This window comes from Cherax quadricarinatus, chromosome 11, assembly GCF_038502225.1.
Source record: "Cherax quadricarinatus isolate ZL_2023a chromosome 11, ASM3850222v1, whole genome shotgun sequence".
Classification (NCBI taxonomy): Eukaryota; Metazoa; Arthropoda; class Malacostraca; order Decapoda; family Parastacidae; genus Cherax; species Cherax quadricarinatus.
Genome location: NC_091302.1, coordinates 54,447,506 through 54,460,728, shown reverse-complemented (window position 1 = coordinate 54,460,728; position 13,223 = coordinate 54,447,506). Strand labels below are relative to the sequence as shown.

General features: G+C 42.6%; 1 protein-coding gene across 9 annotated transcripts in view; it reads right to left on the bottom strand.

Moving 5' to 3' along the window:
- The window catches only part of LOC128687572 (uncharacterized), an 83,497-nt gene that overhangs the window by 54,256 nt on the left and 16,018 nt on the right, over positions 1-13,223 (bottom strand). For 8 of the 9 annotated variants that reach the window (XR_008406860.2, XR_008406859.2, XM_053775063.2 and 5 more), the window contains exon 1: positions 4,150-4,469. The exons of the other annotated variant lie outside the window; for it this stretch is intronic. The gene's annotated coding sequence lies outside the window, so the exon portion shown is untranslated. Of the gene's footprint in view, positions 1-4,149; positions 4,470-13,223 lie in introns of those variants that run through there. 9 annotated transcript variants of the gene reach the window in all.

The window sequence follows — 13,223 nt, the reverse complement described above, 5'->3', positions numbered from 1 at the left end:
TGACAGAAGAGCTAACATCCTCACTGACAGCTAACAGTGACAGAAGAGCTAACATCCTCACTGGGAGCTAACAGTGTGACAGAAGAGCTAACATCCTCACTGGCAGCTAACAGTGACAGAAGAGCTAACATCCTCGCTGGCAGCTAACAGTGTGACAGAAGAGCTAACATCCTCGCTGGCAGCTAACAGTGTGACAGAAGAGCTAACATCCTCGCTGGCAGCTAACAGTGTGACAAGAGAGCTAACATCCTCACTGGCAGCTAACAGTGTGACAAAAGAGCTAACATCCTCACTGGCAGCTAACAGTGTGACAAAAGAGCTAACATCCTCACTGGCAGCTAACAGTGTGACAGAAGAGCTAACATCCTCACTGGCAGCTAACAGTGTGACAGAAGAGCTAACATCCTCACTGGCAGCTAGCAGTGAGCATCTTACACAAAATTTAGGTTACCGGTACGTCTTTCTCTTCGTGAATTTATGATTCAGTCAAATTACTAGTTACTATATTGAAAGGGCTGTTATCGTTCTCCCACATTTGTCAAGTCATGTAATGGGTATTGGGCACTTTTTTTCCCCTTTATAAAAGCTACGAGGTGTTAGTTATATGATGACCGTTCAGTGGAACTTTCGGTTCTTTGACTGCGGTCTTCAAGAAGTTAACCAATCCACCCAGTGAAAAAAAATTAAATACTATATCACATCATGTTTCATTAGTACTGTATTTGGAGAGTTGTCAAAAATTTAAGTCTTGTTAAGTAGTGAATAATTGGAATATAAAATTATTTACGGGTTAAAGGATTAAACATCTGTTATACGGCTATAACATTTCTATTACTACTTTTTTTTTAATTTGTATGTAAGAGCAGTGAGTGACGGCCCTGAGTCTAGTGGTAAACAAGTGTGCCCTGGACAAACAGGTCTGGTGTGGTCTTTACTATCAAGGTTGTTGTGTACCTCACTAGTACTTCTCTTTCTACCTCTCTAGAGTGGCTTGCGCGTCAGGAAACAGGAAAGTAATTCCTGATGCGGGTCTCTAAATTAAGCAACCGCTGCTGTACTGATGCTGGTATCATTAATAATTAAGAAACCGCTGGTGTACTGGCGCTGGTATTATCAGTGATTAAGCACTGCTGGCTTACCAATGCTGAGTGTCATCAATGATTAGTTAAGCAACCGCTGGTTTACTGAGTGTATTGTAAATACCAGCGGTTAAGCATCCCTCTTCTTACGGAGATAGGATCACCTATTTACCAGTCAGTTCAAAAACCAGTGTATATGTTCAAGACATATGATAATCCTCTAAATAATAAGGGTTCAATTTTGTTGCTGCTCTTGACTTTAAAATAATAATAATGATGTTAAATGAACTTGGTGATATACATCCCTGTCAAAGGCCTACTTTTACTGGAAAATAATTCCCCCCTCTCCTACAAAGCTTAACCTGAGTCTCAATGTCCACTCAAATCTCTACTGCTTTTAGTAACCTACAACCAATTTCATACATTTGCAATATTGCTATCAAACCTATCTTATGGGTAACCCAAAAAAGCCAAGCAGTATGATTCATTTCCGGTAAGACTCTTGAATCCTCTTCATCAGGCTGTGACTCACAGCAGCCGACTAACGTCTAAGTACCTATTTAATACTAGGGGAACATGGGTAGCAGAAGCAAAGAGACTAGCCCATGTTTCACATCATTTGAGGATTGAACCAGATACTTCCGGTTGTAAGCCGAGAGCTCTAACCACTTAAGTCATTACAATGGACAAGGATTCGTGGTCTGCAAGTCCCTTATGTACAAACATGGAAACCTGGGATTAGCACACAACAGCAAGGACGTGAGGCAGTATTAATGTTGATCAGAACGGGTTACGACATGACACCAACCTTCACCTGGTAGGTGAAGAACAGCCTATTAATACCATGTAGCTCAGAGGTCAGAGCAGTCCACGCAGTAAGTTTATTTAGGTACATTTATACAATTTTAGATGATTACAATTGTCTTATTTCAAATGGGTTTTTTGATTATATCCATCGGAACCCTCGACTTATTTCCAGTGGGGTCTTTGGTTTATTTCCACTGGAGTACTTGCTTATATTTCCAAGCCCGGTGAAACGCGTGGAAAAGATTCCTTACCTCCCTGTACATCCTACAGTAAAAATAGGTACCTGTTGTAATCGACTACTGTGAACTGCATTGAGGAAAAACAGCTGTGTGTGTCTTTAGCCTTTCCGCGTGTAATCACCTGTCTGTATGTGGTTGCCGTTGTCGAGTCTCAGTTCCTGGTCCCGCCTCTTTGCTGGTCGCTACTTGATTCACTCCTGGCTTCGAGAGCCTTATCGTACCTCTTCTTGAAGCTATGCATGGATGCAGACTACCATTTCACACTCCAGGTCGTTCCTGGCTACTCTAAAGTCCCTGTGACTCATCTGAATTTTCAACTTCCAGCTGTGCCCTCGTGTTCCTGTTTCGCACCTCCTAAACACACTGTCCCTATTCATCCTATCAATATCTTAGTACATTCTACTTTATCAAATCACCCGAAATCCTTCTGTCCTCCAGTGTCACACAGGTTAATTTCCCTTAACCTCTCTTTACAGACATACCCTTTAGTTCCGGGACTAGTCTCGTTGCAAACCTCTGCACTTCTCCAATTTCTTCACATGCTTGACCATGTTCTATCTAGGCTGGAATATTGCTGCACACTAACAGCACCTTTCAAGGCAGGTGAAATTGCTGACCTAGAAAATGTACAGAGAACCTTCACGGCGCGCATAACGGAGATAAAACACCTCAATTACTGGGAGCGCTTGAGGTTCCTGAACCTGTATTCCCTGGAACGCAGGCGGGAGAGATACATAATTATATACACCTGGAAAATCCTAGAGGGACTAGTACCGAACTTGCACACGAAAATCACTCACTACGAAAGCAAAAGACTTGGCAGACGATGCAACATCCCCCAATGAAAAGCAGGGGTGTCACTAGCACGTTAAGAGACCATACAATAAGTGTCAGGGGCCCGAGACTGTTCAACTGCCTCCCAGCATACATAAGGGGGATTACCAACAGACCCCTGGCAGTCTTCAAGCTGGGACTGGACAAGCACCTAAAGTCGGTTCCTGACCAGCCGGGCTGTGGCTCGTACGTTGGTTTGCGTGCAGCCAGCAGCAACAGCCTGGATCAGGCTGGTGTATCAGGCTCTGATCCACCAGGAGGCCTGGTCACAGACCGGGCCGCGGGGGCGTTGACCCCCGGAACTCTCTCCAGGTAAACATACTGGTGCTGCATATTCCAATATGGGCCTGACGTACACCCTAGTGTCATGACTTTGCATAGATATCTAAAACTTACTCTTAGATTTGCGAAACGTGCATTTGCTTCAGTAGTTATTTGGTTGTGTGTGTTCTCTCTTACACGCGGGTGTATTGATAGGGTCAGTTTCTGGTCCCGCCTCTTCGCAGGGTGTTAGTTACCATCTGTCAAAGGCACTTGTCTATACACTTGGCCTGTTATGCATGCGTTCACATGTATGCATTCATGCGTATGCGTGTGCATGCAGGTGTGTGCGTACGTGCGCTGGATGGCAACCTCAACTGTGTTCTTCCTGAGCTTCGGATACAACTTTCTAATATAATGAAATTTATAAAGTAACGTGTATAATTACACGTTAATATTTTCAATGTTGACTAATGGTTTAAAATTATTATTTAAATGTCGCGACATTGATGGAATGAATAGATTATCTGTTAATTATTAAAGAAAGCTAAATACACGAATAATTCTTCACAGCAAACATGGAACAATGAACATATACAAGAAAGTTCTATTCAAATTCAATACAAAATATATAGTAACTTATGGGTAACTTAAACTAGGATAACACTTATCAATTCAAACAGTGACCTATTTTTTTTTTCTAGTTTAATATCTTTCTTATTCACTCCATACCCGTAGTGTGGGAGGGAGTAAAAAATTTAGAGAGGTACATAATGGGTCCAGGGACTGGACTGCAAAGTTTTGATAACTGCACAAGTTACCCTGGTACCCTATATATTATTATTATTATAATCAAAAAAGAAGCGCTAAGCCACAAGGGCTATACAGCAGGTACCCTATATAAGCTGGGGTTCTTGTGACTACGATACCTTAATGTCCTTGAGCAGGTGATCCAAGTACTGACTTGTCTTCTCGGCTAACTTCTTCAACCTTGTTATTCACTCTCTATATATATTATGAAAAAATAAAGTGTGCTTTTCTTTTACGCAATTCAGCTTTGTAAAGCTCACAAGAATGAAATAGTTTCTATCACTCAACACTTATAGAAAAATCAGTTAAATTCGCTCAGTATATATTAGCATCCATAAGATTTATCTATTAAACAATAACTAGAAATCACAGTTCATTTCATGAAGAGAGAATTGGAGAGACACATCCAACCTCCGCCGTGTCTGCGAGGTTACTGACGTTATTCTTGTTGGTTCCTGAATACCTGAAGGCTGGTCGCTGCTGCCGCTGCTGAACGATACTTTAAGATAAATCTGGTAATTTCTCAAAAAACAAAGCTTAATTTTTAAGCAACTGACTTTACTTATTTTTCACGGTATACAGTATTAACTAATTATTTTAACAGCTAAGTATTTAGCTTAACGTATTAAAATATGAGCAGTGAACAAGCTGACAAATCATACATTTAGGAAAATATTAATTATGTAACTTTATACCTGTCAAAGGAATTGATGTACAATTGCTATGGATCCCATCACACATTGGATTACTCCTTCATGATAAAGTTGATATGTTAGCCAAGAAGAGTATCGAGAAGGAGAATACAGAATATAACTTTGGTGTATCTGTGTCTAGCATTAGGAATAATATTAGGAGAGAAGTAAATAATGAAAATGATTGTTATAGGAATGCAGTTAGAAGCCTGAATAGATCTATAACCCACAATGATAACATGAAAGTAGATAAATATGTTTATGGAGCAACTTGCAATGTGACTAGACTGACTGATGTTGTAGTGGCCAGACTTAGGCTTGGTTACAAGTACTTCTGGCAGTTTGGGAGACACACAGATGATGATCAAACTAAATGCAAATTATGTGATCAGGCACATGGTCACTGTCTTGAACACTATGTGCTTAATTGTCCACTTATTGAAGAATACAGAGACAGACAGTATAATAACCTATGTGACATGTCAAGATATCTTATTAATGAAAATTAGATACCAGATATAATAAGCAAATTTCCTAAATTTGCTTGTAACAGATAAGTGAACTGTAGATATGTAGATATAAATCCATATGTACACCTGTTAACCCTTTTGGAGCCTAGTTCCTAGGCCTTTTGTGTATCCATATGCTCTTGAGCTACCGTCCACAGGATGGATATGGGGTGACACTTCGGTGGTAAAATCTAAAAATCCAATACCTGTCACAGGTTTTAAAACATCAATGTCCCTTCCACCGGGTGCTTTGATTTTAATGGATGGTCTTTGATCTAAGGAATTACTATACTAAATCACCGGGGCTAAACCCGTGCCAAGGAAGTTGAGCTACATTGGCATCTTTGGATCAAACCTGATTGCCTTCCCCCAGTGTAATAGTAATAATAATAAAAATAATTGTTTTTACAGGCTGGGAGGTGTTAACCAACCTCAGCGTATTTTAAAGGCCAAGGTTAAGGTATACTGTCATTCCCTGGAATGTGACTCACAACAGTCGGCTAACACTCGGGTACCTACTTACTGCTAGGTGAACAGGGACAGCAGGTGTAAGAAAAATGAACAACGTATCCACCTGTACTGGGGATCGAACCAGGGACCCTCAGTATGTGAACTGAATGCTCTACCAACCAGCCCACATAGCTGCAATATTTTCTTTACTATATATTGAACTTTTGGCATATCTTTCAGGTATTTCCTGACTAGAAAATATTTCCTGTAGATGGAATATTCGGAATTCCAAGTATTCTTGTGAGTAATAATACATTTAGCACGTTTGCGTTTTATATATACTCTATAAGAGACTGTGATGAAGGCAGCAGAAGTTCACTCAGTGTAAGACACACATCACTCTCATGGACATAACCCCATTTCCTGATTAATAATAATTTTAGTAATAACTAGGTGTATTTCGGTAGCTGGGCGGTCAGAGAATTATGGGGAGCCCTAAACCCGTAGGGGTTATATAGGGTTTGTGGGAGTGAGTAGGGGGGATAGAAAGCATTCAAGCTTAATTAAGGGAATTGGAGCACAGATCCAATTCCCTAGATCAAGAGCCCCTCACCAGAATCAAGGAACCTCCCTTGAGTGGCACAATCAGAGAGAGATAGAGACGTAGCTGCTTTCTGTCAGCAAAAACCTTGTTTTAGGTTTTACTGGTCATTTTTTCCCATGACTTGCCACTGGTCGTGATACATTGTATAATTCATAATGACATAAATTACCTCAGTCCCATCCAACCAAAACAATTATATTCAGTTACATAAATTTTTAATATGCATTTTAGTTTAAGTATGCACTAAAATTAACCTAGTAATTTAACCTAATCATGCTAAAATTTTCGTAATATAAAATAGTTTACTTCAAAAAAGTTTCATTACTTTTGTTAAATATTTCCCTTAGGGGATGGAATCTTAGTTATTAATTTACACTAGTTTAACACCTGCCTGAGTGAGCACGGTGATGGGTTTGAACCTAACACCTGCTTCAGAGAGTAAGCAAGTGCAGTGATAGACATACCCAACACATTAACCTACTTTAATACCTGCTTGAGAGTGTGTGCAAGCGCAGGAAGAACAGGCTTTAACCTAACACACTAACCTAACACCTATTAGAGCGATTCAATGAGGAAGCGTGTCACACCTGCCTAGGTACTCACGTGGGTTTGTTTACATTACCTGGAGGTGATCGCGTATGCTTCATTAAGATAAGAGGTCACCAACACACTAACCCCATTGTGCGGAGCTGGCTCCGCTATTCACACATTTTCTCCCCTCCTCTCTTTCTCTCTCTCTCTCTCTGTGTGGCAAAGGTTTTTAAGGGTTAGGTTATGAATTCTACCTATTTTACAAGCTGAGTGCTACTACCAGCCTTAGTTCATTTAAAAGGATTCTCTAGAATTATCTTCACAAAGTATTTATTGTTATGAAACGCACAAACAGGGAACAGGCAGAAGTTAAGAGTCATCTGTGGGCCAGAGATTTTAGTCAATACTGATTTATTAATGTTTGTATGTTATACGAACATCTTCCAGACTAATCATTTGAGGAATAAATGATCGCTGATGAACTGATGCTCTTGAGAATAATATAGTTTTATCGCGATTGCTGCCTTCTTTCCGCTCGCGAAGCTCAACTAAGTGTGAAAAGCGGGATAAAATTTGTCAATGCATAAACAAAGCCACCCACATCTCTCAGGTATTGAAGATTCTACTGAAATGTTACTCATTCAGGCCGGGTTCAGGCGAGACATGGGACAAGTACTCTAAGAAAGGGGTACAACATCTATAGTCCAAGTAAAGTACATCTAAAACGATACACAAATAACCCGCACATAGAAGAGAGGAGCTTACGACGACGTTTCGGTCCGACTTGGACCATTTACAAAGTCACACTAACCAGAAGTGTGATCTGGTGCTAGAGGTGATGGTGACCCTCATCTTCACTGTGTTGGTCTGGTGCTAGAGGTGATGGTGACCCTCATCTTCACTGTGTTGGTCTGGTGCTAGAGGTGATGGTGACCCTCATCTTCACTGTGTTGGTCTGGTGCTAGAGGTGATGGTGACCCTCATCTTCACTGTGTTGGTCTGGTGCTAGAGGTGATGGTGACCCTCATCTTCACTGTGTTGGTCTGGTGCTAGAGGTGATGGTGACCCTCATCTTCACTGTGTTGGTCTGGTGCTAGAGGTGATGGTGACCCTCATCTTCACTGTGTTGGTCTGGTGCTAGAGGTGATGGTGACCCTCATCTTCACTGTGTTGGTCTGGTGCTAGAGGTGATGGTGACCCTCATCTTCACTGTGTTGGTCTGGTGCTAGAGGTGATGGTGACCCTCATCTTCACTGTGTTGGTCTGGTGCTAGAGGTGATGGTGACCCTCATCTTCGCTGTGTTGGTCTGGTGCTACAGGTGATGGTGACCCTCATCTTCGCTGTGTTGGTCTGGTGCTAGAGGTGATGGTGACCCTCATCTTCGCTGTGTTGGTCTGGTGCTAGAGGTGATGGTGACCCTCATCTTCACTGTGTTGGTCTGGTGCTAGAGGTGATGGTAACCCTCATCTTCACTGTGTTGGTCTGGTGCTAGAGGTGATGGTGACCCTCATCTTCACTGTGTTGGTCTGGTGCTAGAGGTGATGGTGACCCTCATCTTCGCTGTGTTGGTCTGGTGCTAGAGGTGATGGTGACCCTCATCTTCACTGTGTTGGTCTGGTGCTAGAGGTGATGGTGACCCTCATCTTCACTGTGTTGGTCTGGTGCTACAGGTGATGGTGACCCTCATCTTCACTGTGTTGGTCTGGTGCTAGAGGTGATGGTGACCCTCATCTTCACTGTGTTGGTCTGGTGCTAGAGGTGATGGTGACCCTCATCTTCGCTGTGTTGGTCTGGTGCTACAGGTGATGGTGACCCTCATCTTCACTGGGTCACAACACACTCAAGCTGCAACTTTCTCCTCGTTTTGTAACGTTGTTGTTTTGCAGCTTGTATCGCTTTCGCTTGTTCGCAATTATTGCATTAGTATATATATATATATATATATATATATATATATATATATATATATATATATATATATATATATATATATATATATATATATATATATATATATATATATGAAGTAGCGACCAGAGAAGAGGCGGGGCTAGGAGCTGTGAATCGACTCCTGCAACCAATATTTAGGCAAGCACACACACACACACACACACACACAAGAGCATATAGGTAACAGGTGTACCGTCACTCTGACTCCCCTTAGCCTTATCCCCTCCCCCCCCCTCTCCCCCTCACTCAAAAAACAGACCGCTGAGAGATTATCCTCAGTAAGTCGCCCAAGTTAGGTCTGGCTAACTCTTCCTTCCAGACGCAGGATAATGCGGTTAATGGCCTCTTACAAGGTGACTGAGGTAAGAGCAGGTTATAGCTATTCAAGAGCAAAAGAGGTACAATATCGTGCCTTTTTTGCACATAGGAGAAAGGAGCTTACAACGACGTTTCGGTCCGTCTTGGATCATGTACAAAGTCACACGCTGCTGCTAGTCGACTCTTCCACGGAGTTGCCTTAATGCTGGTTAAGGGATTGCAATCCGAGGAATTAGAGCTACTCTTCCTCGAATGACACGTATGATCCTCCACTATCATGTGATGTTCGTGGTGTTTCGTCTATAATGTGTTGTAACAGCGCCTCGTGGTACAGCATCTCAAATTAATTGATTTATATATTAATTTTTGTAGTCATAACGGTAGACATTACTTCTGCCGTTTATACTTTGTCAAATTTATGTAGATACATATCTACAACACTTAGGAATCATTATTGTCTAAATGTATCGTCTGTACAACAGGCTTCTTCAGTCGAATATAGGTGAATTAATCACTGGAAACAGAAGTATTGAGGTGATCCGTCCGTTTCTCTGGATGACACAGATGGTCAGTCCCACAATCCTACTCATGTGTCTTATTTATCAACTTGTCGGTACTGAATACCATTAATATGATAATTATGTACATATGTGATCATAAGTGTTTATTTTTAAGACAGGCTTCTCAAACACACCTGCTGAGTTAACACACGAGATAAATGAATGACCATATTGCTTTTATCTTCATCTGAAAAAAACTTTTGAGATTTCAAGAAAAACTGATCTTAAATATGCAAAATTTCAGTGAAATCACTGACAAACTACTAAAATAAGATAAGATTTCTTGAAAGAAAAACATGAAGAATGATAGTGCGGAAAAGTAATGTGAAGGACCTGGGAGTGATGTCAGAGGATCTCAGTTCAAAGACCACAACAATGTATCTACCTCATCCGCTAGGAAAATGATAGGATGGATAATGAGAACCTTCAAAACTAGGGACGCCAAGCCCATGATGATTCTCTTTAAATCGCTTGTGCTCTCTAGGCTGGAATATTGCTGTACACTAACGGCCCCTTTCAAGGTTGGCGACATTGCAGACCTGGAGAGTGTACAAAGAACTTTCACGGCACACATAAGTGTGATAAGACACCTAAACTACTGGGAACGGTTGAAGGTCCTTGATCTGTATTCACTCGAACGCAGGCGAGAGAGATACATGATAATATACACCTGGAAGGCCCTGGAGGGATTGGTACCAAACCTGCACACGAAAATCCATATGAAAGCAAAAGACTCGGCAGGAGATGCAACATTCCCCCAATGAAAAGCAGGGGCGCCACGAGTACACTGAGAAACAACACAATAAGTGTCCGGGGCCCAAGACTGTTTAACTGCCTCCCAGCATACATAAGGGGGATTACCAACAGACCCCTGGCTGTCTTCAAGAAGGCACTGGACAGGCACCTAAAGTCAGTACCTGACCAACCGGGCTGTGGTTCGTAAGTCAGCTTGCGTGGGGCCAGCAGTAACAGCCTGGTTGATCAGACCCTGATCCACCATGAGGCCTGGTCTCAGACCAGGCCGCGGGGGCGTTCATCCCCGAAACCCTCTCCAGGTAAACCAGGTAGGACGTGACTAAAACCACGATTTGGATAAGTAACCCCAGAGGGTAAAAAAAAAAAAAGAATAGCTAAAAAAAGAAAAAAAGTCAGATAGTGTGGCTTATTTCCACTTGTTTTCTTAGGTACTGTTAACTTTTGGTAGTTTTAAAGAGAAACTCAGTAAGAGTATAAAAGAGAGGAGGGTGTCCAGACGTCATTGTTGTAAGACTAAGGCGCCTCACCACACACTGAATCATAAGCTCTAAGAACAAGGTAGACGAAACTGAAAGGGTTTTAGTGACTCACCGAATAAGTGAGAGGAAGACAAAGAATGTGCGAGAGAAGAATTGACAGAATTACTCCAGTATTTCCTGCAGTGTGACTGTACATGAATGAACTGATCTGACTGTAAGTGGTCAGGTTAAACTATGTAGAACTTGACAGTGGAGTGAGCCTTAAACCTAAGGTAAAAAATGTTACACAACTAAAGTGCACAAAAAAAGTAAAAAAGATTAAGACAGAAAATGTGATAAAGATTAACGTTGAAGGTGGGATGTGTGAGTATGTTATGGTGTTTGTGGGTGTTTGTGGGTGCTCTGTGTGTGTGTGTGTGTGTGTACTCACCTAGTTGTACTCACCTAGTTGAGGTTGCGGGGGTCGATTCCGAGCTCCTGGCCCCGCCTCTTCACTGATCGCTACTAGGTCACTCTCCCTGAGCCGTGAGCTTTATCATACCTCTGCTTAAAGCTATGTATGGATCCTGCCTCCACTACATCGCTTCCCAAACTATTCCACTTACTGACTACTCTGTGGCTGAAGAAATACTTCCTAACATCCCTGTGATTCATCTGTGTCTTCAGCTTCCAACTGTGTCCCCTTGTTACTGTGTCCAATCTCTGGAACATCCTGTCTTTGTCCACCTTGTCAATTCCTCTCAGTATTTTGTATGTCGTTATCATGTCCCCCCTATCTCTCCTGTCCTCCAGTGTCGTCAGGTTGATTTCCCTTAACCTCTCCTCATAGGACATACCTCTTAGCTCTGGGACTAGTCTTGTTGCAAACCTTTGCACTTTCTCTAGTTTCTTTACGTGCTTGGCTAGGTGTGGGTTCCAAACTGGTGCCGCATACTCCAATATGGGCCTAACGTATACGGTGTACAGGGTCCTGAACGATTCCTTATTAAGATGTCGGAATGCTGTTCTGAGGTTTGCTAGGCGCCCATATGCTGCAGCAGTTATTTGGTTGATGTGCGCTTCAGGAGATGTGCCTGGTGTTATACTCACCCCAAGATCTTTTTCCTTGAGTGAGGTTTGTAGTCTCTGACCCCCTAGACTGTACTCCGTCTGCGGCCTTCTTTGCCCTTCCCCAATCTTCATGACTTTGCACTTGGTGGGATTGAACTCCAGGAGCCAATTGCTGGACCAGGTCTGCAGCCTGTCCAGATCCCTTTGTAGTTCTGCCTGGTCTTCGATCGAGTGTATTCTTCTCATCAACTTCACGTCATCTGCAAACAGGGACACCTCAGAGTCTATTCCTTCCGTCATGTCGTTCACAAATACCAGAAACAGCACTGATCCTAGGACTGACCCCTGCGGGACCCCGCTGGTCACAGGTGCCCACTCTGACACCTCGCCACGTACCATGACTCGCTGCTGTCTTCCTGACAAGTATTCCCTGATCCATTGTAGTGCCTTCCCTGTTATCCCTGCTTGGTCCTCCAGTTTTTGCACCAATCTCTTGTGTGGAACTGTGTCAAACGCCTTCTTGCAGTCCAAGAAAATGCAATCCACCCACCCCTCTCTCTCTTGTCTTACTGCTGTCACCATGTCATAGAACTCCAGTAGGTTTGTGACACAGGATTTCCCGTCCCTGAAACCATGCTGGCTGCTGTTGATGAGATCATTCCTTTCTAGGTGTTCCACCACTCTTCTCCTGATAATCTTCTCCATGATTTTGCATACTATACATGTCAGTGACACTGGTCTGTAGTTTAATGCTTCATGTCTGTCTCCTTTTTTAAAGATTGGGACTACATTTGCTGTCTTCCATGCCTCAGGCAATCTCCCTGTTTCGATAGATGTATTGAATATTGTTGTTAGGGGTACACATAGCGCCTCTGCTCCCTCTCTCAATACCCATGGGGAGATGTTATCTGGCCCCATTGCCTTTGAGGTATCTAGCTCACTCAGAAGCCTCTTCACTTCTTCCTCGGTTGTGTGCACTGTGTCCAGCACTTGGTGGTGTGCCCCACCTCTCCGTCTTTCTGGAGTCCCTTCTGTCTCCTCTGTGAACACTTCTTTGAATCTCTTGTTGAGTTCTTCACATACTTCACGGTCATTTCCTGTTGTCTCTCCTCCTTCCTTCCTTAGCCTGATTACCTGGTCCTTGACTGTTGTTTTCCTCCTGATGTGGCTGTACAACAGTTTCGGGTCAGATTTGGCTTTCGCTGCTATGTCATTTTCATATTGTCTTTGGGCCTCCCTTCTTATCTGTGCATATTCGTTTCTGGCTCTACGACTGTTCTCCTTATTCTCCTG